Raw genomic sequence first — 25,337 nt, 5'->3', positions numbered from 1 at the left:
CGTAACACATCTGAAATATAACGTCCACTGTTCAAAGTGCCGTCAATGCGAACAAGAGGTGACCGAGACCTGTAACCAATGGTAACCCATACCATCACGCCGAGTGATACGCCAGTATGGTGATGACGAATGCACGCTTCCAATGTGCGTTCACCGCGATGTCGCCAAACACGGATGCGACCATCATGATGCTGTAAACAGAACCCAGATTCATCCGAAAAAATGACGTTTTGTCATTCGTGCACCCAGATTCGTCGCCGAGTACACCATCGCAGGCGCTCCTGTCTATGATGCAGCGTCAAGGGTAACCGCAGCCATGGTCTCTGAGCTGATAGTCCATGCTGCTGTAAACGTCGTCGAACTGTCTGTGCAGATGATTGTTGTCTTGCAAACGTCCCCATCTGTTGACTCAGGGATGGAGACGTGGCAGCACGATCTGTTACAGCCATGCGGATAAGATGCCTGTCATCTCGACTGCTAGTGATGCGAGGCCGTTGGGCTCTAGCACAGCGTTGCGTATTACCCTCCTGAACTCACCGATTCCATATTCTGCTAACAGTCATTGGATCTCGAACAACGCGAGCAGAAATGTCGCGATACGATAAACCGCAATCGCGATAGGCTACAATCCGACTTTTATCAAAGTCGGAAATGTGATGGTATGTATTTCTCCTCCTTATACGAGGCATCACAACAACGTTTCACCAGGCAACGCCGGTCATCTGCTGTTTGTGTACGAGAAATCGGTTGGAAACATTCCTCATGTCAGCACGTTGTAGGTGTCGCCACCGGCGCCAACCTTGTGTGAATGCTCTGAAAAGCTAATCATTTGCATATCACAGCATCCCCTTCCTGTCGGTTAAATTTCGCGTCTGTAGCACGTCATCTTCGTGGTGTAGCAATTTTAATAGCCAGTGGTGTACATTCGGCGCCACATTGGGAGACCAGCGACCGGATGGGGATGAAATGATGATGAAGACAAGACAACACTCAGTCCCTGAGCGGAGAAAATCTCCGACTCTGCCGGGAATCGAACCCGCGCACGCACGACGGCAATCCATCACGCTGACCACTCAGCTATCGGGGGAACAAGTGTCAGGCGCAGTTGTTAGATTGGTTACTGTTGCTACAATGCCTGGTTTTCAGGATTTAAGTGAGTTTGAACGTGGTGTTATAGTCGGCGCACGACCGATGGGACACAACATCTTCGAGGAAGCAATGAAGTGGGGATTTTCTCTAACGATCATTTCATGAGTGTACTGTGAATATCCAGTAAAACTTCAAATTTTCGACATCGCTGCGGTCGGAAACGATCCTGCAAGAACGCGACCAACACCGACTGCAGAGAATCGCTCAACGCGACAGAAGTGCTACCCAACCACAAATTGCTCAGATTTCAGTGGTGGGCCATCAACAAGTGTCAAGCGTGCGAACCATTCAACGAAAATCATCGACATCGGCTTTCGGAGCCGAAGGTCCACTCGTGTACCCTTGACGACTGCACGAGACAAAGCTTTACGCCTCGCCAGCGCCCATCAACACCGACATTGGACTGTTGATGACTGGAAACATGTTGCCTGGTCGGACGAGTCTCGTGTCAAATTGTACCGAGCGGACGAATGTATACGGGTATGGAGACAACCTTGTCAGCAGGAGAATGTTCAAGCTGGTGGAGGCTCTATAATTGTGTGGCACATGTGCAGCTGGAGTGATATGGGGGCCCTGTTACGTCTAGATTCGACTCTGACAGGTGACACGTACGTAAGCATCCTGTCTGATCACCTGCATCCATTCATGTCCATTGTGCATTGCGACAGACTTGGGCAATTCCAGCAGGACAATGCGACACCCCACAAGCCTAGAATTGCTACAGAGTGGCTCCAGGAGCACTCTTCTGCGTTAAAACACTTCCGCTGGCCACCAAACTCCCTAGACACGAACATTATTGAATGTATCTGGGACGCTTTGCTACGTGCTGTTCAGAAGAGATCTTCACCCCTCGTATTCTTACGGGTTTGTGGACAGCTCTGCAGGTTTCATGGTGTCAGTTCCCTCCAGCACTACTTCAGACATTAGTCGAGTCCATGCCACGTCGTGTTGCGTCACTTCTGCGTGCTCGCGAGGGGCCCGACACGATATTAGGCAGGTGTGCCAGTTCCTCTGGTTCTTCAGTGTAAAATTCCTCGAGTCTCACGTCTAAGTCTGTAAAACAGTTAATTACCGTATCGCTTCTTTGCATGGGGCGAGAGAATATAACAGAACAATAACTTTATTTCCGTCTCTCTGTGGCGACTTTATTTGGGAACACAAAATTATGAATGGATTAATAATCAAAGAAATAAAGGGAGAGGTGTTGTTTTGGCCTGTTTCGTTTACAGCTTCAGGCGTGTACTCTTAATACCGTAATATTCAAATGCTTATGCCTCATGTAATGACGGCCGATTATACAGGATGTTCCAGAAATGATGCGACAAACTTGGAAGCGTTGTAGAGGGTGTCTTAAGGAAGAAGTCGAGAATAGGAATCCGTGTCCGGAAACATCATCCAACACGATACAGAGAGTCAAAGTTTTAGATGCCGGCACCTCCCACTAGGTCTCCCCTACGGCATCGAAAGTGAATTTGTACGCTAACGGGTCGTTGATCGCGATTCAGTGCCACGCTTGTCAGTGGACAAGATGAAGCTAGCTGTTATGTAGAAAGGCCTTGGCTCCTCTGTTGCGTTGGTGCATGGCGGTTTCGGACACAGACTTCCATCTTCAGTCAATGTTCCTCTTTTATCCAGAAAAACACGCAGATTTCAGAGGGTTCCAGTAGAAAAACAGACTGCAGATGGAGATCTGTCAATGTAAGCGTCATCCACAGACGCAACAGAGCACCGCATTCATAAGAACTGTGTACACACCTGCCGAATTAGGACTAACAAAGGATTTAAACAAAAGCCATTTTTAAGAACCACGAATAACTATGTTTCAATCAACTAATCATTTTCAGTGTCATAAATTTCCCTCAAATATTTACCAGTTGTGGGACACCAAATACACAAAATTAGTAGGGGATGTTGAAAGTAGACGAAAAAGTGTAGTGCCAATAGTCACAGGCTTGTTTGAAACACAGGAAAGCGCCACGAGCATTTCCGAAAAGTGAATTGGCGCGAGCGGTTCTAGGTGCTACAGTCTGGAACCGAGCGACCGCTACGGTCGCAGGTTCGAATCCTGCCTCAGGCATGGATACTTGTGATGTCCTTAGGTTAATTAGGTTTAAGTAGTTCTAAGTTCTAGGGGACTGATGACCTCAGAAGTTAAGTCTCCTAGTGCTCAGAGCCATTTTAACCATTTTGAATTGGCGCGCTCTTGAAGATAGACGTAAATTATCACGCGAAAGCATATTTACCAGATTTCAAGGACCAGTATTACTATATATCTCTGAATCTAAGATGACCCCGAATGCTGGACGACCACTAATTTTCAACAGAGCATTACAGAATAACATTTATACACACGTTTATTTCGAAAACGTACACATGGCTACAATAACAGGTAGTTGAAGGAAACAATAAAAGTACAGGTACACAGACAAGAAAATCAGATAAAGACCTCCCTTAGTCAGAAACTTATGCCATTTAGTTCTCCTCGCTGGAATGGTCCACAGAATCTGTGATGTCACTGCCACTGTCACGGTTATCTTGCCTTTCTTCCCATAGTACACCGTCTTTACTCCCATCTAATATATTATGTTACATAGCGTTTCTTAAAGCCATACGCAAGTGATGCACTGGATACGATGTCCAAGCTCTCTGGATCCATCCCACAATTAGAGACACTGAAGGCTTCATGAACTCCTCCGTAGGGGTCAGGGCTTGACCACTTTGAAATAATCAGTTACTGCACAGCAGTTTCAGATGGCCTTAAAATAGTTTATTCACTACGACATCTTCTAGGCGCTACAGTTCGAAACCGCGCGACCGCTACGGTCGCAAGTTCGAATCCTGCCTCGGGCATGGATGTGTGTGATGTCCTTAGGTTAGTTAGGTTTAAGTAGTTCTAAGTTCTAGGGGACTGATGACCTCAGCAGTAAAGTCCCATAGTGCTCAGAGCCATTTGAACCATTTTTTTAATTCTACATGTTTGAAAGTTTTACAGTGTGTAGATGCATCCTTTAGGAACAATATTTTCATTTCCCCACGTAATTTCCATCCTTCTCAACTGCCTTACGCCATCTTGGAACCAGCGCCTGTTTACCTGCGCGGTAAAATTCTGGACCATTATCTTGGAGCCACTGTTTGGCAGCGTACACAAAGGAGTCATCATCTTCAAACCTTGTACCACGAAGAGAGTCTTTCAGTTTCCCATAGAGATGATAGTCACATGGAGCCAGGTCAGGACTGTAAGGCAGGTGTTTCAGTGTTGTCCATCCGAGTTTTGTGGACGCTTTCATGGTTTTTTGACTGACATGTGGCCGTGCATTGTCGTGCAACAGCAAAACATCTTGCTTTTGCTGATTTGGTCGAACACGACTCATTCGAGCTTGAAGTTTCTTCAGTGTCGTCACATATGCATCAGAATTTATGACGGTTCCACTTGGCATGATGTCCACAAGCAAGAGTCCTTCGGAATCGAAAAAAACTGTAGCTGTAACTTTTTCAGCAGAAGGTGTGCTTTTGAATTTTTTTCTTGGGTGAATTTGGATGATGCCACTCCATTGATTGCCTCTTCGCCTCTGGTGAAAAATGATGGAGCCATGTTCCATGACCTGTCACAATTCTTCCAAGAAATTCTCGTACCATTCTCGTACTGTTCCAAAAGTTCGCTGCATACCGTTTTTACTGTTTCGTTGTGAGCGACTGTCAACATCCTGGCAACATACCTGGTCAAACCTTTTTTAACGCTAACACTTTCGGTATTCTGCAAAAACTTCCTTCCCCTATCCCAGCGTAGCGTGACAATTCGTTCACTGTGAAGCGTCTGTCAACAGTCACCAATTCGTTAACTCTGTACATTGTCTGGAGTGTGTGCAGTACGAGGCCTGCCGCTGCGAGGACAATCCTCAATATTGCCGTGCCCGTTTTCATCACGTAACCTGATTGCCCACAGACTAACTGTACTGCGATCGACAGCAGCATCTCCATACACCTTTTTCAGCCTCTTGTGGATGTTTCCCACTGTCTCCTTTTCACAGCACAGGAATTCTATGACAGCACGTTGCTTCTGACGAACGTCAAGCGTAGCAGCCATCTCGAAGACATGCTGTGACGGCGCCACTCACGGGAACAGGTTGAACTAAGTTTGAAAACAAGCGGGAAGGATGTATCTACACACTGTAAAACTTTCATACATGCAAAATGAAAATTGTATTTTTACAAAAATAGTGTGCATTTCTTTTGGAGTGACCCTCGTAGGTGCGACGCCATTTCTCCAGGAACGACGACAAAATCTATGTTTAATTGCAGGTTTCTTCCTTCACTGCCGGTGTCAACGCACCTTGAAAGGATCAAGTATCAGCACCCCACGATTCTTTAGAAGAGCACCTATCCTCCTACTACAGACTGCGCAGAGCCAGTCTATAACCAACTCACTGGGCATCAATCCTTTTCCGTTGCAACGGAATACACCAGTTGGTAGCTTTTCCTTTCTTACGACTGAGGATGACGCAGGGTCGTATCTCTGTTCTGCCGGCAAGCACACAAAAAATGGCTCTGAGCACTACGGGACTCAACGTCTGAGTTCATTAGTCCCCTAAAACTTAGAACTAGTTAAACCTAACTAACCTAAGGACATAACACACATCCATGCCCGAGACAGGATTCGAACCTGCGACCGTAGCGGTTCCAGACTGCAGCGCCTAGAACCGCAAGGCCACTTCAGCCGGCGGCCACCACACACATCACGGTCATTCGCGGTTTCTCATTGCCCGCAGTGCGAATGAGTACGCTTTTGGTGCCTCTCCCTTCAGTTGTTGTAAGGGATGGCATGTCGAAGTACACTCCTGGAAATGGAAAAAAGAACACATTGACACCGGTGTGGCAGACCCACCATACTTGCTCCGGACACTGCGAGAGGGCTGTACAAGCAATGATCACACGCACGGCACAGCGGACACACCAGGAACCGCGGTGTTGGCCGTCGAATGGCGCTAGCTGCGCAGCATTTGTGCACCGCCGACGTCACTGTCAGCCAGTTTGCCGTGACATACGGAGCTCCATCGCAGTCTTTAACACTGGTAGCATGCCGCGACAGCGTGGACGTGAACCGTATGTGCAGTTGACGGACTTTGAGCGAGGGCGTATAGTGGGCATGCGGGAGGCCGGGTGGACGTACCGCCGAATTGCTCAACACGTGGGGCGTGAGGTCTCCACAGTACATCGATGTTGTCGCCAGTGGTCGGCGGAAGGTGCACGTGCCAGTCGACCTAGGACTGGACCGCAGCGACGCACGGATGCACACCAAGACCGTAGGATCCTACGCAGTGCCGTAGGGGACCGCACCGCCACTTCCCAGCAAATTAGGGACACTGTTGCTCCTGGGGTATCGGCGAATACCATTCGCAACCGTCTCCATGAAGCTGGGCTACGGTCCCGCACACCGTTAGGCCGTCTTCCGCTCACGCCCCAAACATCGTGCAGCCCACCTCCAGTGGTGTCGCGACAGGCGTGAATGGAGGGACGAATGGAGACGTGTCGTCTTCAGCGATGAGAGTCGCTTCTGCCTTGGTGCCAATGATGGTCGTATGCGTGTTTGGCGCCGTGCAGGTGAGCGCCACAATCAGGACTGCATACGACCGAGGCACACAGGGCCAACACCCGGCATCATGGTGTGGGGAGCGATCTCCTACACTGGCCGTACACCTATGGTGATCGTCGAGGGGACACTGAATAGTGCACGGTACATCCAAACCGTCATCGAACCCATCGTTCTACCATTCCTAGACCGGCAAGGGAACTTGCTGTTCCAACAGGACAATGCACGTCCGCATGTATCCCGTGCCACCCAACGTGCTCTAGAAGGTGTAAGTCAACTATACTGGCCAGCAAGATCTCCGGATGTGTCCCCCATTGAGCATGTTTGGGACTAGATGAAGCGTCGTCTCACGCGGTTTGCACGTCCAGCACGAACGCTGGTCCAACTGAGGCGCCAGGTGGAAATGGCATGGCAAGCCGTTCCACAAGACTACATCCAGCATCTCTACGATCGTCTCCATGGGAGAATAGCAGCCTGCATTGCTGCGAAAGGTGGATATACACTGTACTAGTGCCGACATTGTGCATGCTCTGTTGCCTGTGTCTATGTGCCTGTGGTTCTGTCAGTGTCATCATGTGATGTATCTGACCCCAGGAATGTGTCAATAAAGTTTCCCCTTCCTGGGACAATGAATTCACGGTGTTCTTATTTCAATTTCCAGGAGTGTAAATAGGAGGCTCGAGGGCGTTTCCGATTTATCCTATGACAACGGTCGCAAAGTGATTTAGATGGGGTCTGGGTAAGTTTGAAAATTTTTATCGAGGTCCAAAAGAAAAAGCTCATACTCCTTAGTAATTTTTTATTTTAATTTTCACTCACAAAATAATCTGAAATACAATAGATAGGCATATTTTTATTCGAAGAATCCAGATAAAATCTCATATTCCTTTCTAATTTGTACTTTGATTTTCAGTCTTAAACTAACAGGAAATGCAATAGATAGGCATGTTTGTATTAAAAAATCCAGAAAAACTTACATACTTCACTATTTTTTTTTATTTTCGCTCATAAAAAATATGAAATACAATTTAAAGACACATTTGTATTCAAAAATCCAGCCAACAAGACTAAATTTAAGACGATTCAGTACATATTAGGAAATAATTTAGAAGAAGTATATCCATATCTTTACGTAACAATCAGAATAATGCTCACAGTTCTGACCAGTATAGCTTCTGCCGAGAGAAGTTTCTCAGAGTTAAGTCGCCGACGTGCAGTTTTCGCCAAGCGCCGCCACTGATGGGTAAGGAAATAGGCCGTGCCCTTTCAACAGAACTATCCCAGTATCTGCCCGGAGCGATTTAGGGAAATCACGAGAAACTTAAATACTAGTCCAGTGTGCTAACCATTGCGTCACTTTGCTCGGTCTTGGTATTTTTTTGTTTTATAATCTCATTTTTTTTTTTTTCGTGATTGGTCGTTGTCTTTGTTCGTAGGGGACGTCCCATGAAGCATGTTCAACTTCATCGTTGGTTCAGACATTGAGTTTTTTTTTTTTTATTACAGATAGCAGTTAACCCTCTGACCGGATACGCTGAGCTACCGTGTCGGCAAGGTACTGAGCGCATTTAAATGTTTCCTTTGCCAAAAAGGTTAGATCTTTACTTAGCGGCCGCGCGGTCTTAGGCGTCTTGCCATGGTTCGTGCGGCGGTCCCCGTCGGAGATTCGAGTTCTCCCTCGGGCATGGGTGTTGTGTCGTCCTTCGCGTAAGTTAGTTTAAGTAGTGTGTTAGACTATGGACCGATGGCCTTAGCAGATTGGTCCCTTAGCAACTCACACACATTTGAACATTTCTTTGCTTAGCCAACGAAATTTGTTGTACTGCAGGAAGTTAGAATGCGTCGAATCACACTCAGAATGCAACTCTTTGAACTGTCTCTGCTGAGGAGCAGAACGGTACCTCATAACATTAATCAACTCGATTCCATCTGTCCATTACTTCTTTCAGAGTTACGCTATAAGTTTTCTACAAAGGGCTGCCTGGCGAATTATGCACTGAGAAAATAATGGCCCAGCATTCTTGTCTTTGATTCTCTCTACTAGTCCCTTTCCTTCGCCAACCATCGTTGGGGCCCCGTCAGTTTTAATCTACCAGAAGTTTCAGACAACATTTGATCATAACTAATGTTTGATTTTATCATAAAGTCATCAAAAGTCTTGAATAAATCTTCTCTGCGAGTCTTTCCTTAGAACGACAACATTGTTAGCAATATTTCCCTACAATCTTTATTTTTAATATCAAAAAATCGCACGAAAAGGGACACCTGTTCTTCATCAACAACGTCGCATGATTCATCTAGTGCTACGGGGTAACAAGGCGCCTTCTGCAGAAGTTCGAGCAAACTACTTTTATTGTCAGCGCCCAAAATTTGGGTTCTTCTTCTGCTGCATCTTGCCGGCAATGGAAAACCTCGAACTGCGGCAGCAACATCCTTCTTCTCTTCAAGAAGTGCCACGGTCACTTCCAACATACATATTTTTACTATCTCAGAGTCTGAAAAAGGCTTCTGGTGTTTATTAAGCGTCCAACATACACGCATCGGTGCTTCTGCAGATTTGTCTTTCTCACTCGTGAGCGACCTAAGAAGGCTGTCCCTTTTTTTGTAAGAAGCTAGATGTACCTGAGTTTTTCTCTGCGAGCTTCACTACCCAGAAGACAATTTTTATGAAACTGCTGTTGAGTTGTTTCCTAGTGTGCCTTTCAATGATTGCTTTTAACAAAAGCGACAGTTGTGTTGCATATGAGGCAAACTGAAACAGCTCTAGACCTATCAGACAGCGTAAGACAATATTGTTCAGTCCACTCAGGAAAAAGTTTCCTATTTCCACTATAAACTAAACGCTTTATAGGATCCATATCGATGCTAAAGAAACTTTACAAGCCTAGATAATAACGAATCGCTCCTTATGGACAAAGTGGTAAAATTTGTGTATTTTATTTAGATTCGTTCTTTAAAACGCCAACGTGAAACAAGCGAGCTACTTCCGTGTCAAAGTGTGCTCCGTATGCCAAAGGAACCGCGCTACAAGGGAGCCGCACTTCAAAGGAGGCACTTCGTTGTCAAATATCGCCGCCGCCCACCGAACTTGTAAAGTAGCTTTACAGCATGGTCTACACTTAAAGCCTGGTCCACACGCAACGTTTTGTCGTCAATCTTGCATGATCATGCCAGCTTTGTCAAATAAAACATTACATGTGGGTGAAAGATTGACAGTCTTGCGTGAACTTAATGAAGTTTGAAAGACTGATGGGCTGGAACTTTGTGTACATACAAGGCTGCCAATATGTCTGTGCATATACGCGTACGTCAGTCTTATCCCTCAAAGGCCGAAAGAAATGTACCTCTGGAACCCCTAAACACGAATAATTGACACCACCAGCCACGAAAGTGCGACATGAATCGATTTGTTTCACCAGAAAGGCAAGTCGAATGACAGAGAAGACGTCTTTAAATTTTGGGCCGTTTTGTAATGTTACCGCAAACACTTTGGTATACTGTTATCGAATATTTGATTGTACGATAGACAAGAGATGTTCGAAATTAGCATACGACGGCCTCTTAAAATTTTGAATCCAAGAGAAGTCCTCTGATTTTAGTTCATTCAAAAGCGTTTCTTGATAGAATCAGTATGTTCTCCATTGTATCCATGACTTCAACCAAACGTTTCTTTCTTCTGTTTATTTTTGTGTTTCATAATGATTTTTATTCATTAACAACAATGCAACAACATTGGCGGCTGCTCTGCTTTTTAAGCACGACACTGTAAACTTTCGCTTATCTACGTCACAACACGACTGTAGTGTAACACTTCTACAACTAGTACTTACAGCAAGTTGCTGAAATTGCTCCAACGACTTCAAGAAGTGAACCTGAGTAACTTTCTGTTTTAAGCACCTCAGCAAACGCTTGCAAAAGTTATTTGCTAGTGGACACAAACAATTAAATGTGTACAGTTAATACGACGCTCCTACAGCGGCTTAACGTTGGCAGCGCTCTGAGACAATTGAACATCTTTCAATTAGTGCCGATTTGCTCCGATGCTGGCAGCAGCAGCGGACCCGTCAAATTGTCGTGGACAAATAGTAATCTGTGACCTTTGGTGGTTACAACTGTTATTTTATAGTGTGTAGCGGCGCAAGAAAATGGCAGACTTACGACGATCGACTCGAATTTTTTACGGAGCTCATAGAGCTGTACCAAAGTTTTCCTTGCCTCTGGCAAGTAAAATCTAAGGATTACAGCGACCGAGACAAGAAAAATCAGGCATACACAGCTTTGGTCAATAAGTACAAGAAAGTGTATCCTGGAACAACAAAAGAATTGATCACCAAAAATCAACTCATTCCGAACAGTATATCACGAGGAGAGTGCGAAAGTAAGAGCACATATAAGATCTGGTGTTGGAACAGAATACATTTATGAATCTTCTGTGTGGTACTTTATTTTCCTTCTTTGATGTCAGAGGCCAACACCCGAGAAGATCACGATGTAACATAGAGGATTCGTAAAAAGAGGTAAGTAACAAAAATAACTTTTAATTTTTGTGATCAACAACCATTATTTATTGGGTCCCCCGTAGAAAACAAGGCAATTTGTGTTTTTATAAGTACTGTACCTGAGTTTTTATAAGTTACAATGGGGTTTTCCTATATTTTCAACAAAAGAAAGTAATGTGCAACGTAGTTAGTAACTCAATACAGACGAAATAAATCTCTGCAGCCTTTTTTTTTTCTAATTAGTCTGTAGATGTTTAAAGCACAGTATACATGTTTTTGCTGTGCGACATGTAAACATTCATTTCAAGTACACTGTTTCATTTACTTTTTAAATTACGCGATGGCTTTGCCTTGCCAGCATACTGATCCTTCATTGTTGAAGTATATTTAAAACTGTCCGTTACCATTCTTGCACTTTCCATTATCAGATCTTGTCTGCCAAGTTGTAGATCATGCATAATTTCAGAGTTACATCTCGCTCCTAATACCACAGAACCATCCTCTATATTTTCTGCACCGAGTATCTTGGTGATAAATAGTTTTGAGAACACAGTCTTCTTAAAAAAATTATGCAGTACAACTAAGCCATCACTACGATTTCAGTATTTTTTACTTCTAAATTAATGGCAGTTTGCAAAATTCGTAAACGAGATGCCATTATTCCAAATGTGTTTTCAACGACGCGTCGACCTCATGACAAACGATAATTAAAACTTTGTGTGTCTCATTTTAAGCTGCTTCTACAATGCGGTTTAAGAAAATCAAATCCCAGGCCATATGTTTCATTGCCGACAAACAAGTAGGGAAGTACTTGATTACTGTTTGAAACTTTCTCTGCTTTTAAGTATCTTGAGGCTACCTTGCGACAATTTTTCATAAATCATTGTGTTTCCAATGACCTCTCCATCCGAAGTCCGGTCATTTGTTCACAGTAGACATACAAGCAATTAACGTTGGCAACTGCCATAAATAAAATGCTGTGAGTGTTTTGTAATTAAAATAATACGATCCATCACACCTTGGTGACATCATTCCCGTCAATTAAACCAAGGCAATGAGGAAACTACCATTTCGTGTTTAAATCTTCAGCTATGTCTGCCCATTCTCTTTCGATCTTTGGAAACAGAAAACGCAAAAGGGGTGGATCAGTCAAATAATAGTGAAAAATTAAATAAATGTTTCGTTTTGATTTTGTTTTGTGGAATGTAAGAAATAAAAAGATTTGTTTTATTTTAATTAGGAGTATGAGGAACAAGAATTAGTAAATAAAGAAGACTCGCCAACAGATGTTGAATTTTCCACTTATCTAACATCAAGAGAGGGAAGAGTGGAACCTGTAACAAAAAGTGTATCAAGCTGTGACACACCAACGCCCAGCGACCAGTCTTCTGTCAAGAGAAAGAGAAACCAGTTGAAAGATATAATGCAGCTATTGATGTACTTAGACTGGCTGGTGGGAAACTAAATGCCGTAAGACTGATAATTATAAGTAAAACTCTGATGCATTAAACTCCGTCCTCCAGAAGAACCTACACAGTTAACAAATGCAAAGTCTTTTGTTAATGCTTCCAGTTCAGCTTCAAAAATAACATCATTAATGAGCTTTCTCGCAAATTCATGTTCGTTCACTTTAAGATTACGTAATCTTTGCGCTATATACTTTGCGTAAGCTTAAAATTCATCATCAGAAGAAATGGCTTCCAATTTCTCAACAGCCTTTCGACTTTCCTTTCTAGTGAAACAAATCAACTGGTAAATTCATGTCGCCATTCCGTGGCTGATGATGCCAATTTTATGTGTTTAGGGTCTCCAGTGGTACATTTTCTGGCATGATCATGCAAGACTGACGACAAAACAGTGCGTGTGGACCAGACTTAAGTTATCGTTTGGGTTACGAGCACAAAAAAGGTGTTTAAATAAATAAGCCTTCTCCGAGTTAACAGAGATATCAGAGGTTGCCAGAGGTGGAAATCGATTTATAAAATTTGCTTGTTCATAAAAAAAAATTCTTGCGTTGCATTCGTGTGTACAGAGCTTTTACGTGGATCGATATAAGCATACTGCGCCGGCTGGACAGTTTGCTCCTTTCCGTCCCGCTCTTCAACGCACTTCCCTGCGCTACAAACCGTAGCAACTCTGTATTTATTTACTTATAACTAACCACTAAGCATTCTAATTATTCAGAAGTTAATTGTATGCTACTAGAAAAAATTATATCGGTGGTGCTCAAACGAATTGTCACGTAGAGAAATATATATATATATTTTTAAAATAATCTGAGTACATAATTTGTACTTTCAGAATATTTTTGGCGGGCCGGTTTTTGACCTTCCGCGGTACGGACCTGGACGCAGTGATTGCACTATTGACATACGAGTATATCTTTGTACTTTTACACACTCTTGAGCATAGTTTCTCAGGATTACCTGCCATCTACAGGGTTGTACCAAGGAAGAGAATAGCTCATAATAACGCAAATGAAGCAGTCATATATCAGAGTGTCATCATAGTTTGAAACCTTGTGTTAAAGAATAAAACCATTCATCCACAAATTTAAAATAAAAATCTTCTGTGTTCCACACATCATTATTCGTCAGTATATCCAGCCACATAATTCACATTGGTAACACTAAGTATCCCCATAAACAATATAAGATCTTATACAGGGCGTGTATACGTTGTTACAGGATAGTACCATTCAAAAATAGGAAAAAGGCACTCAAACATATCTTTGTAAGCACATATTTGTTGATGTTGATTAATTGTGGTTTGTGCGCCATCCTGTTGACGTTCTTAGCTCATTTCTAATTGATATAGACTTCATATCAAAAATACATCTGTGTAATATTCATGAAGCGTTATTGAGTTTAATGGTGTCTGGCTGAAGCTTAATAAACTCAAGTTGTTTTATTTTTGCTAACGTAAATACTCAAATAAAATGTTCGTAGTCGAGGGAACATCCATTTCCGATGGAAAATTAGTAATTATTGTACACTTGGCGCGGGCCACGCTGGGATCGGAAGGAAGTTACCATTGTGTGTATACTTTTCCACCTTAGTGACGGATATGTGTTGTAACATTTCATAACGTCTATAGAGAATATGCTTTCCCATAACTCGAGCAAGTAAGTATATTTTGCAGGATGCTGAAATACTTCTTATACTGGTTGCAGCAAACAAACAAAATTGTTTTCTCATAGTGCAACTTCACTCTTTTTTTGTAGATTTATGGACGTATGCTAACATACTGCTAGAACTCAAGATTCCAAGCTTTGCAGTTTAGGTAAACAAATCTGTACTGAGGTATAAGTAACTGTAAAAGAGTTTGTACCTCAGACGTATGGCACGAGGCAACCGAAGTGACTGACGCTAGCTGCTATGCGGGATCCGCTAAAGCAGCCTGCGGCCAGCAGCCAGGGAAAGCAAGGCAGTTAGTAGCGCTGGCGCAGGCCGTCAGCCGTGATAGTCTAGTGGTTAGGACATTGCGTTGTGGCCGCAAGAACCCAGGTTCGAATCCTGGTCACGGCAAATCGATAATTTTTTTCTGCTGAAGTTGAGGGAGTTTATGAATTTCCTGAAAGAAAACGAACGCCTGCCAAGATTTTTTTTAACGAATCCGTAACGTTTTCACTTTGCCCTCAGAGACTGGTTTTATGAGTGACAGTCCGTCAACTATATGCATTTCGTTTTGTTTATTGAACCATAAATATTTTACAGATCCATCTTCAAGATTTACAAGTTGCTATTGAGGACCTTTATCCTTATTGGTGAAGCACTCTCATTTTAATTTTGTGAAAATCTACTCGTTGTTAGTTCATGTTGAAAAGGAAGGCAGATTAGGTGTGATGTCCCTTCGGTGATGGATTGGGGAAGGATGGAGAAGTAAATAGCCCCTACCCTATCGAAGCAATTATCCCAGAATTTCGCTTCAGCAACTCGGGCATATCACAGAAAATCTAGTTCTGGAAGGCCAGACAGGGATTTGAACCACCATCGTCCCAAATATGAGTCCATGGCTAAATTCCTATACGTTTTTAGGTGTTTATTTATTAGGCTTTCAGCAGGTTTACCATGCAACTGCCTTCGTCAATTGAAGTTATATATGTACACGTACGTTTTAGTTAAATTCACACATTTTGAGACATTTACAAACTGATGAATTTCCTTAGACAATTTATATTTCCGTGTATTTAATTACATATCTATGATGTTTTAGTACATCTCATTACATATCTACAAAATTATACAAGGATAATACATGATTTCTTCCATTATATCACTGCATATTGATTAGACAGGTACAAACACTTTCTTTCAGTTACACATTATACAGTATATTGTAGCTCTACATTTACATGCATGAAAAGATATAGTATGATTACACATGTGATCTGAATACGTTCACAGCTGTGATACACTTATTTACTACTAATTAAAATTTACATGCGTGCTCTTCAGGTTACTTTGAAGGTATTACTCGACCGAAAATGCTCCTTATTTTAAAACTGTACTTCTAATAGTGCCTTAAATTTATTTGGTGTGGACTCTTACTAATTTAGATATTTGTGGCCATTATGTATCAGTGATAGTCTTGAAAATGATGAGTCTAGCATCCAGTTGTTTCCAGTACTGTGCAAATGTACAATCATTCTCAGCATAAATTTTCTGTATATGTTCTTTGACATATATTTAGCAATTATACATACAGAGACTTGGGATTGTCATTATACAGGGTTGACTGAAATGTTCCTTACAGGATTCTCTCAGACCCAGTCCTGGAATAAAACTGATTGCTTTTATCTATCATCTGAAAATGCAATTTGTACCTAGTGTATTTCCTCATAACATTATATCATACTGCAGCTGTGACTGGAAGAGCGTATAATAACAAACAAAAAACAGTAAATTTTTGTTAATAGAATATCTTAGTTTCTATAGTGGAAAAATGACATGTGCAAGATTACCAGTCAGGTATTTTATATGCTCATCCCATGACAAGCTTTAGCATTATCATGCCCAACAGTTTCACACTTTGATTCTCTTCTTGTTGTATCTCTAGATTACATTAAATTTATCTGTTTGTTTTGTTGACAGATATCGCATATTCTCATGGATGAAATCACAGTAGGATCATCAGCATATGGAACAGTCTTGCAAGCAATATAGTTTAAAAAGTCATTAAGTTAAATGACAAAGTGGAATGGTCCAAGAAGAGAGCCTTGTGGGATACTCTCCTGATTTTCTTTAGGTCTGATCTTTCCTTTTTGACATGCACTCATTGTTGCCTGTTGTTTAGGTAAGATTTAACTAAATTTTGTGATTTATCTTCAGCACAATATTAGCTTCGTTTTTTGAAATAATCTCATGTGATACAGAATAAAAAGCTTCACTGTATTCTGTAAGTGTAACACAGGTGGTCAGTTTCCTTTCATAACAATCGTGAATTGCAGGTAACAGGCTTTCATTAGATTTTATGGGTGATATTTTTGGTTTAAATCCAAACTGGGTTTCATTTGGTAACTTGTTATCCTCAAAATAATGTAAATCAGTATGTACATATACTTCGAGTATGGAGCCCAAAAGCTGACCACATCACCGCTGCCATCTCGAGCACAGGATTGCAACGTATCGATACTTCAGTACGAAATAGAAGAAGTTTAATGCTGCTCTGCTGCGTTTGCATTCCACAACGAATAAGCTAGCAAGAAAGAGAGATGTCACCAGAAAGTAGAAAACCGATATCTCTTGCGATTTTCTAGGAATCGCCTATTTAATACACTTTACAACTTGGATGTTATGTTGCCCTAATGGGCTACTAAAAGTTTATTATTTGATACTGAAACAAAGCAAAGTGTGTACTAAAACTGCATTGCTGCATAATTTTCGACATTTTCTCAATTTTATGAGCCGTTTGGCATTTAACGACGAAAATATATCGTAAGTAAATTGCTTATGTGGTAGGTCTGCTCAGAATTAATGAATTGTGTGATATGTGGTTGTCAGACTTGAAGTTAATTAAATACACTCCTGGAAATTGAAATAAGAACACCGTGAATTCATTGTCCCAGGAAGGGGAAACTTTATTGACACATTCCTGGGGTCAGATACATCACATGATCACACTGACAGAACCACAGGCACATAGACACAGGCAACAGAACATGCACAATGTCGGCACTAGTACAGTGTATATCCACCTTTCGCAGCAATGCAGGCTGCTATTCTCCCATGGAGACGATGGTAGAGATGCTGGATGTAGTCCTGTGGAACGACTTGCTATGCCATTTCCACCTGGCGCCTCAGTTGGATCAGCGTTCGTGCTGGACGTGCAGACCTCGTGAGACGACGCTTCATCCTGTCCCAAACATGCTCAATGGGGGACAGATCCGGAGATCTTGCTGGCCAGGGTAGTTGACTTACACCTTCTAGAGCACGTTGGGTGGCACGGGATACATGTGGACGTGCATTGTCCTGTTGGAACAGCAAGTTCCCTTGCCGGTCTAGGAATGGTAGAACGATGGGTTCGATGACGGTTTGGATGTACCGTGCACTATTCAGTGTCCCCTCGACGATCACCAGAGGAGTACGGCCAGTGTAGGAGATCGCTCCCCACACCATGATGCCGGGTGTTGGCCCTGTGTGCCTCGGTCGTATGCAGTCCTAATTGTGGCGCTCACCTGCACGGCACCGAACACGCATACGACCACCATTGGCACCAAGGCAGAAGCGACTCTCATCGCTGAAGACGACACGTCTCCATTCGTCCCTACATTCACGCCTGTCGCGATACCACTGGAGGCGGGCTGCACGATGTTGGGGCGTGAGCGGAAGACGGCCTAACGGTGTGCGGGACCGTAGCCCAGCTTCATGTAGACGGTTGCGAATGGTCCTCGCCGATACCCCAAGAGCAACAGTGTCCCTAATTTGCTGGGAAGTGGCGGTGCGGTCCCCTACGGCACTGCGTAGGATCCTACGGTCTTGGCGTGCATCCGTGCGTCGCTGCGGTCCGGTCCCAGGTCGACGGGCACGTGCACCTTCCGCCGACCACTGGCGACAACATCTATGTACTGTGGAGACCTCACGCCCCACGTGTTGAGCAATTCGGCGGTACGTCCACCCGGCCTCCCGTATGCCCACTATACGCCCTCGCTCAAAGTCCGTCAACTGCACATACGGTTCACGTCCATGCTGTCGCGGCATGCTACCAGTGTTAAAGACTGCGATGGAGCTCCGTATGCCACGGCAAACTGGCTGACACTGACGGCGGCGGTGCACAAATGCTGCCCAGCTAGCGCCATTCGACGGCCAACACCACGGTTCCTGGTGTGTCCGCTGTTCCGTGCGTGTGATCATTGCTTGTACAGCCCTCTCGCAGTGTCCGGAGCAAGTATGGTGGGTCTGCCACACCGGTGTCAATGTGTTCTTTTTTCCATTTCCAGGAGTGTATTTTATTGAGTGCGTAAAAGAAGTTTGTTACAAGAAAGTCAACGTTACTGGTGGATAAATTGCTCATGTAGGTGCACCTCCTTATTACAGTTTTTGTTCCTAAAATCTGTATTAATAAGATTTTAACTTATAATCACTTATTTTATTGAGGTAAATCATTCTTGATAGACAAGCACAGATATTTTTCATGAGAAATACTGTTAAGTGATACTAAGGGAGGGAGAGAGAGAGAGAGAGAGAGAGAGAGAGAGAGAGAGATGAGGGAGAGAAAGTAGAATATATTATCTAGAATATGCATGCAAAGTCATAATAGTATTATATATCTAAGCAAAATAATTAACTTCAGCAATTGTTGTCTAATCTTCATTCAAGTTCCAATACGTACTTGCAACTCATTTGCGATACGTGGTACTCATTATTGTTCACTATCATTGGGTAGGTCATATAAGAGTGTGCAAACAGTTTGTTTGTACGAAATTTCAAGCTAATATAAAATAGATTTGAGCTGGAAAAGCAGATACATTAACAGGGCATATGTACTTTTTCATACATTGTCCTAAGTGGGCACGTTTCTTTAACATTTTTTTCGCGCTTTAGGTTGTGAAGCATCATTCGCTAATAAATTGCCCTTTGCTTTAGGTTGTAAACCATCATTCTGTATTTAAATCGCCTTTCTTACATACAGTGCAAGAGATGCTGACGACTGCTAGGATCGCATTTCGTAACACAGCGCAAGTAATAGGAATCCTGAGCTGAGAGCGCACGCAGTAGCGACTGTTTGATATGTAATACGGTGATTTTCCGTCACAGCGCAAGAGGCACTCGAATTGTTTGTTTGTTTACGACAAGAACGTATAAATGGCCAAACCAGAAAAAACATAAATTTCGTAAACGCGTGATATCTATAAACAGAGCTATGAGACTGTAATCTAAAAAAAGGGACGTTCTCCTCATTATCGTCGTATTAGAAGAAGATTTGTAGCAGTGAGTCATAATTGCATACTACTCAGGTACAACAATTTCAAATCTTTTTGTAACCTACGCGACGTGTGTCAATGCTCGTGGGCAGCATCTTGTCAGCTGTCCCTTTTTACAATTATAGACTTCGTATACATTACTTTCCATATACCTTAAAGCTGCTAGATACATCGCTTTTATGAAATTCATAGTTATGTCGCAACACTGGCGAATCCCAGTGGAACGTAATAGAAAGATTGTGCTATTATTTCAGAGTTAAAAATATTTAACAATTATTTTCTGAGCATTGCTGGTGAATTAAATAAAAATTTAGTTTCTACAGGGAATCATATAATTTTCTTGGCAAATGCCTATCCGATATTGATGTCCGAAATACTCCTCTGTGATACAGATGGGGGGCGTTGAGTCAGTGGTTAAATCACTGAAGACTAAGGACTCTCATGGTTATGATGGAGTGCCTAGCAGAATATTAAAGTAGTGTGCTGCACATGTTATCCCTGTATTTAGCCATATTTGTAATTTTTGCTTTAGGAATGGTCAGCTTCCTGAATGATTCAAGTACTCAGCAGAAAAGCCGCTTAAAAAAAAGGGAGAATGGGATAATGTAGATAATTGTAGACTGATTTCTATGCCATCAGTGTTCGCTAAAGTTATTGAAAAGGCTATGTATGTAAGGATAATTGATCATTTTATATCACACAATTTGCTATCAAATGTACAGTTCGGCTTTAGAAGTCGTTTAACAACTGAAAATGCTATATTCTCTTTTCTCTGTGAGTTAGTGGATGGGTTAAACAAAAGGTTTCGCAAGCTAGGCATATTTTTTTATTTAACTAAGGCGTTTGATCGTGAAACTTCCTGTGTGTGCCGGACCGAGACTCTAACTCAGGACCTTTGCCTTTCGCGGACAAGTGCTCTACCAACTGAGCTACCCAAGCATGACTCACGCCCCGTCCTCACAGCTTCACTTCTGCCAGTATCTCGTCTCCTTCTCATTCTGGAAACATTTGATCGTGTTGATCACAAAATATTGCTCCAGAAGTTGGACCATTACAGAATACGGGGATGGCTCTGAGCACTATGCGACTTAACATCTATGGTCATCAGTCCCCTAGAACTTAGAACCACTTAAACCTAACTAACCTAAGGACAGCACAACACCCAGAATACGGGGAGTAGCTCACAATTAGTTCACCTCTTTCTTTAGCAGAAGGCAGCAAAAGGTCATTATTCGCAATGCTGAGAATGTCTGTGATGAGAATGTCTGAGTGGAATGCAGTCAAGGGTGCGGGGGGGGGGGGGGGGGGGGAGGTGCCCCAGGGATCAGTGTTGGGGCCGCTCCTGTTCCTTAGTTATGTTAGTGATGTGCCCTCTAGTATTACGAGTCAGTCTAAAATATTTCTGTTTGCTGATGACACTAGCTTGGTAGTAAATGTCTTAAATAGTGTTCATTACCTAGGTTCACGGCTTGTAGGAAATAAACTAACGCTAAATCACAGTAAGACTCAGTTTTTACAGTTTCTAACACACAATTCAACAAAACCTGTCGTTTTAATTTCAAATAATGGGCATATGATCACCGAAACTGAACAGTTCAAATTTCTAGGTGTTCAGATAGATAGTAAACTGGATTGGAAAGCACACGTTCAGGACATTGTTCAAAGACTTAACGTTGCCATTTTTCATATTCGAACGGCATCTGAAGTTCGACACGAAAATTAACCTACTTTGCTTATTTTCATTCGAGTATGTCGTATGGTATTATATTTTTGGGTAACTCTTCCCCTTTTAAAAAGATATTTTTGGCTGAGAAATGGGTGGTTTGGGCAATATGTGGTGTAAGTTCATGAACCTCTTGTCGACCCCAAAAACAATGTTCCAATGTGTGTGAAATCTTATGGGACTTAACTGCTAAGGTCATCAGTCCCTAAGATTACACATTACTTAACCTAAATTATCCTAAGGACAAACACACACACCCATGCTCGAGGAAGGACTCGAACCTCCACAAGGACCAGCCGCACAGCCCATGACTCCAGCGCCTTAGACCGCTCGGCTATTCCCGCGCTGCTTGTCGATCGCTCTTAATGAGACTGGGTATTTTGACATTGGACTCTAAATATATAAATTCCTTACTGTCATTTCTTGTTAACAATATTAGCTTATTGCCATGAGTAAGCAGCTTTCACTCAGTTAATACTCGACAGAAATCAAACCTGCATTTGGAACGGACTTCCTTAATCCTTGTGCAGAAAGGTGTGCAGTATACTGCTGCATCGAGTTTCAATAAGCTACTACACGAATTCAAAAATCTTAGATATCCAGCGCTTTCAAATCGAAGCAGAAGAGTTTCCTCATGGGTCACTCCTATTCTGACGAGAACTTCCTTGAAAATTAAGTTGATTCTTGTTGTATTGTTGATTGCGTTTATTTAAACTTATGGATTGACTTTCTCTGTGGTCTTTATTTTTATCTGTTATTATTTTTATGTTGTAATTTCATGTACTGCATGTTCCATGAACTTGGAGATTTGCTCCTCAATTTGGTCCTACGAAACATGCCATGTAAATAAATTTTTATATATTTTTAATGTGATTTGGTTGTTAGCAAATTTTTATCATCACAACAAATACTATGTTTATAACTATCGACAATTAAACGACAGAATGCATTAAGTTTTTCTGAAAATGTATGCCTGTCGTGATTTCCGAAATCCCTCATATCTGCAAACTGGTAATGTACTGAGAACTACTTTGCACCTAGACCCTTCGATCTGCAGACACAGATTCCAAGAATGAGGGACAGGCTTGGAAAGCCCAAGCTAAATATCGATAAATAATACAATGATTTACAATGCTCCGGAATATAAGGATAATGTATGATTAATTTTCGGATGTGCTTTCGACATTGCAAGTTGCAGGACGATATTTTTCAGGCAGACATTGAAAACATAAATGAAAATGGCACCGAATGAATGTAATGAACGAGGAGTCTTCACAGTTTCTAAAGAAAAACAAAGTTTGTTGACATTTTGAAAAAAAAAATCATTCTTCCGACAATTTGGATGCAAACCTTACGTAACGCAACATTTTCGTAAAAATCGGTGTCGAAAATTAACACTATACGATTGAATCTATTTTAATATCGTCTTCGGGAGAAGCACTTTATCGCTCGTTGACAATCAAATTTGAAAAAGTTTGAAGGCGCTTGATAAAGTTTTAAACTTGTCCATAGAAATAAAAGTCGCATAATATCTGTTGTAATAATAAAAGTTAGTAAATAGCGAAACAACATTGGAAATTCAATAAAAGTTCGTGTGAATACGCACGTATTTTCATGTATTATGTACGAAATAATCTAAATAGAGTTGAAAAATGCTAAATTAAAAAAAGAGCGGTACTCAAGCGATCCACCGATTACGTAGCCTGAACGCTAATCACATGACCGGCGCCAGCTTGTGCTGTGCTGCAACGCACCGGTACATCACTGACACGTAAAGCTTCTCTTGTGATTTTTTCGTAATCGCCTAAATGGTACGCCTTACTACTGGCACATTATGTTGTCATAAAGGACTACTCAAAGTGTACAAAGTCTTAAGAAATCCATGATTCGAACGTTGTTGTCTCTCTTTGTCAGATATCACGAGTTAGGCGTAATACTAACTTACTGTATCTCTGAACTTTAATTATTTCGTTCACTTATGGGTTGGCTAGTAGCAAATCATTAATATCTTTGCGTTAATATCTCTTCCTTTGCAATGTTTTTAAGGTTTCATCTCTTTACATTAATTTAAATAACATTTCCTTTATGAACTAACAATGTTGTGGAGATAGCTTAAATGATCAGTAAATAATAGTAAGAATTCTTTTGTTTTTTGTACTAGGGTTTTGTTTTACCTTTTCCAGCGCATTAGGAGTCGATAGTAGTGTCTATTACCCAATGTAGCAATAAAAAAAGATTCCTACTTGCCACTACCACATCGCGCCCTGATGCTATACAATTCAAACAAAATTTAACCCTCTACAGGTGTTGGCAAATCGCAACCTACTGCTTTTATCTAATTTAACGGTCACTCGCCAGTTCTCTAAGTAATGATATAACTGCGACGCGATTGCATAAATGGTTCCAATATTTCTCTATTTATAGGTAAGGGAAGCTCTCTACAAGTTATGGACGATTAAAACTGTATTACCAATATATAGCTTTGTTCCGAAATTCGGTAGTGCCTATTTAATCAAAAAAGTTATCAACTGAGTCACTATCGTTCAGTGCGACTATAAATCCACTGACCACACCAAGGCGCAACACACAATCCTCTTCGTCTGCGAATTCTGCAAACCACCACGATGAATACTCGAGTCTGTCAGAGTGCGCCAACCATACATACGAAATCACAGTAATACTCAGTCACCTCTGAAATACTGAACAGGAACACTAACTGCAAAATACGTAAGCGTCTGGTCCTAAATCTAATTGTATATAATCATATACCAAAGTTAACACTTGGCCTCAGTACAGTTCCCATTAGGAAATATTTCAGTAATCAGACAAATTAATTAAGCTGACTCTTTATCATTACATAGGCAGATCTCCGTAACTAGTCATTCAGCGATTCACAATAGGAACAACTAAACAGTATTTTGCTGTTGTAAGCTAGCAGAGTTACATCTGTCATTTATCTCGAGCCGGCAATTAATTGCTCAAACTATCATACCATCCAAGTTCCACGACTGGCGTTGACTATCCACGCTACAGATTATTGTGATTGTCAGCAAGTCACTTACACTGAGAATGCTCCAGTGTGGATTTAACTGTTACGCTTAACTTCTCCGGACAACCTCCCCGACAACTGCCGGCGGGCCATTACTTAGGACAAACTGTCTTAGGACAGCTGCTTTTTACAGCTTGCTCTTTGCAACTGTCCATAAGGTCTATGTTAAAGAATTTTGAGACCATTTACCCATACAAACCTACAGTGATACCACTTCTTTTCACAATTATATTATTATTTCAGACATTTATGTCATTATTTCAGACGGCCCTGGACTGCTCGTCTGTGGCCGGCTGTTACTATCGTAGAATCTTTGCCGCTCGAACTGCTACTGCCGTTCACCACCAGTGATCTCTATACAACCTGGGTGTAAAAGTCAGGTACCTGAGTACAAAACTGCAGCGTGTCTGCAGATTCATGTGCTTTGCGTCGTCTGCCATGTTGTAGTTCGGCAATTAAATTTTCATCAGCCTGTACGTCAAAAGAATTGCAGACTGATTTATTGTTTTGAACTTTATGTCAACATGTGATGTAATAGGCTGACGTGGTAGCGCAATCGAAAAGTATTTTCTTTCCGCGCTTAATGACATTTTCTAGCAGCCATGTTTTAGTTTGGCAAGAAACTAAACATGGACATCTATGGCTGGCACGATCAGACAGCTGAAGGTAAACATCCAGCTAGTATAGAGATCACTGTTCGCCACCGATGTAATTAAGCTCTTTGCTACTCGGGGTATGAATACACCTTTTTGCTTCTGTATGGGTGCTCTACAACATACTGAACAGACACATAAAAGTAACGTTATAATAAATAAAGATTTATTTTCAACCAATATCATCGCAAACTTCCGTCACTACGCCAACAGATTCAGACGACAAAACTACCGGGACTACAGCGAAACTGAAAC

At 42.0% G+C, this 25,337-nt stretch overlaps 1 long non-coding RNA gene and 1 other non-coding gene across 2 annotated transcripts; both read left to right on the top strand.

The window, feature by feature from the left end:
- Positions 1–10,816: 10,816 nt before the first annotated feature.
- On the top strand, positions 10,817–16,530 carry LOC126336378 (uncharacterized). Its single transcript, XR_007564955.1, has 3 exons — positions 10,817–11,253; positions 12,476–12,705; positions 16,329–16,530. It is a non-coding gene; the product is annotated as an uncharacterized LOC126336378 (long non-coding RNA).
- Trnah-gug (transfer RNA histidin (anticodon GUG)) lies at positions 14,691–14,762 on the top strand. The gene has a single exon. It is a non-coding gene; the product is annotated as a tRNA-His (tRNA).
- Positions 16,531–25,337: the final 8,807 nt, after the last annotated feature.

Source organism: Schistocerca gregaria, chromosome 2 (assembly GCF_023897955.1).
Source record: "Schistocerca gregaria isolate iqSchGreg1 chromosome 2, iqSchGreg1.2, whole genome shotgun sequence".
In the NCBI taxonomy this organism is placed as follows: Eukaryota; Metazoa; Arthropoda; class Insecta; order Orthoptera; family Acrididae; genus Schistocerca; species Schistocerca gregaria.
The sequence above is the reverse complement of the archived record's forward strand: the minus strand, read 5'-3'. Positions and strand labels throughout refer to the sequence as shown.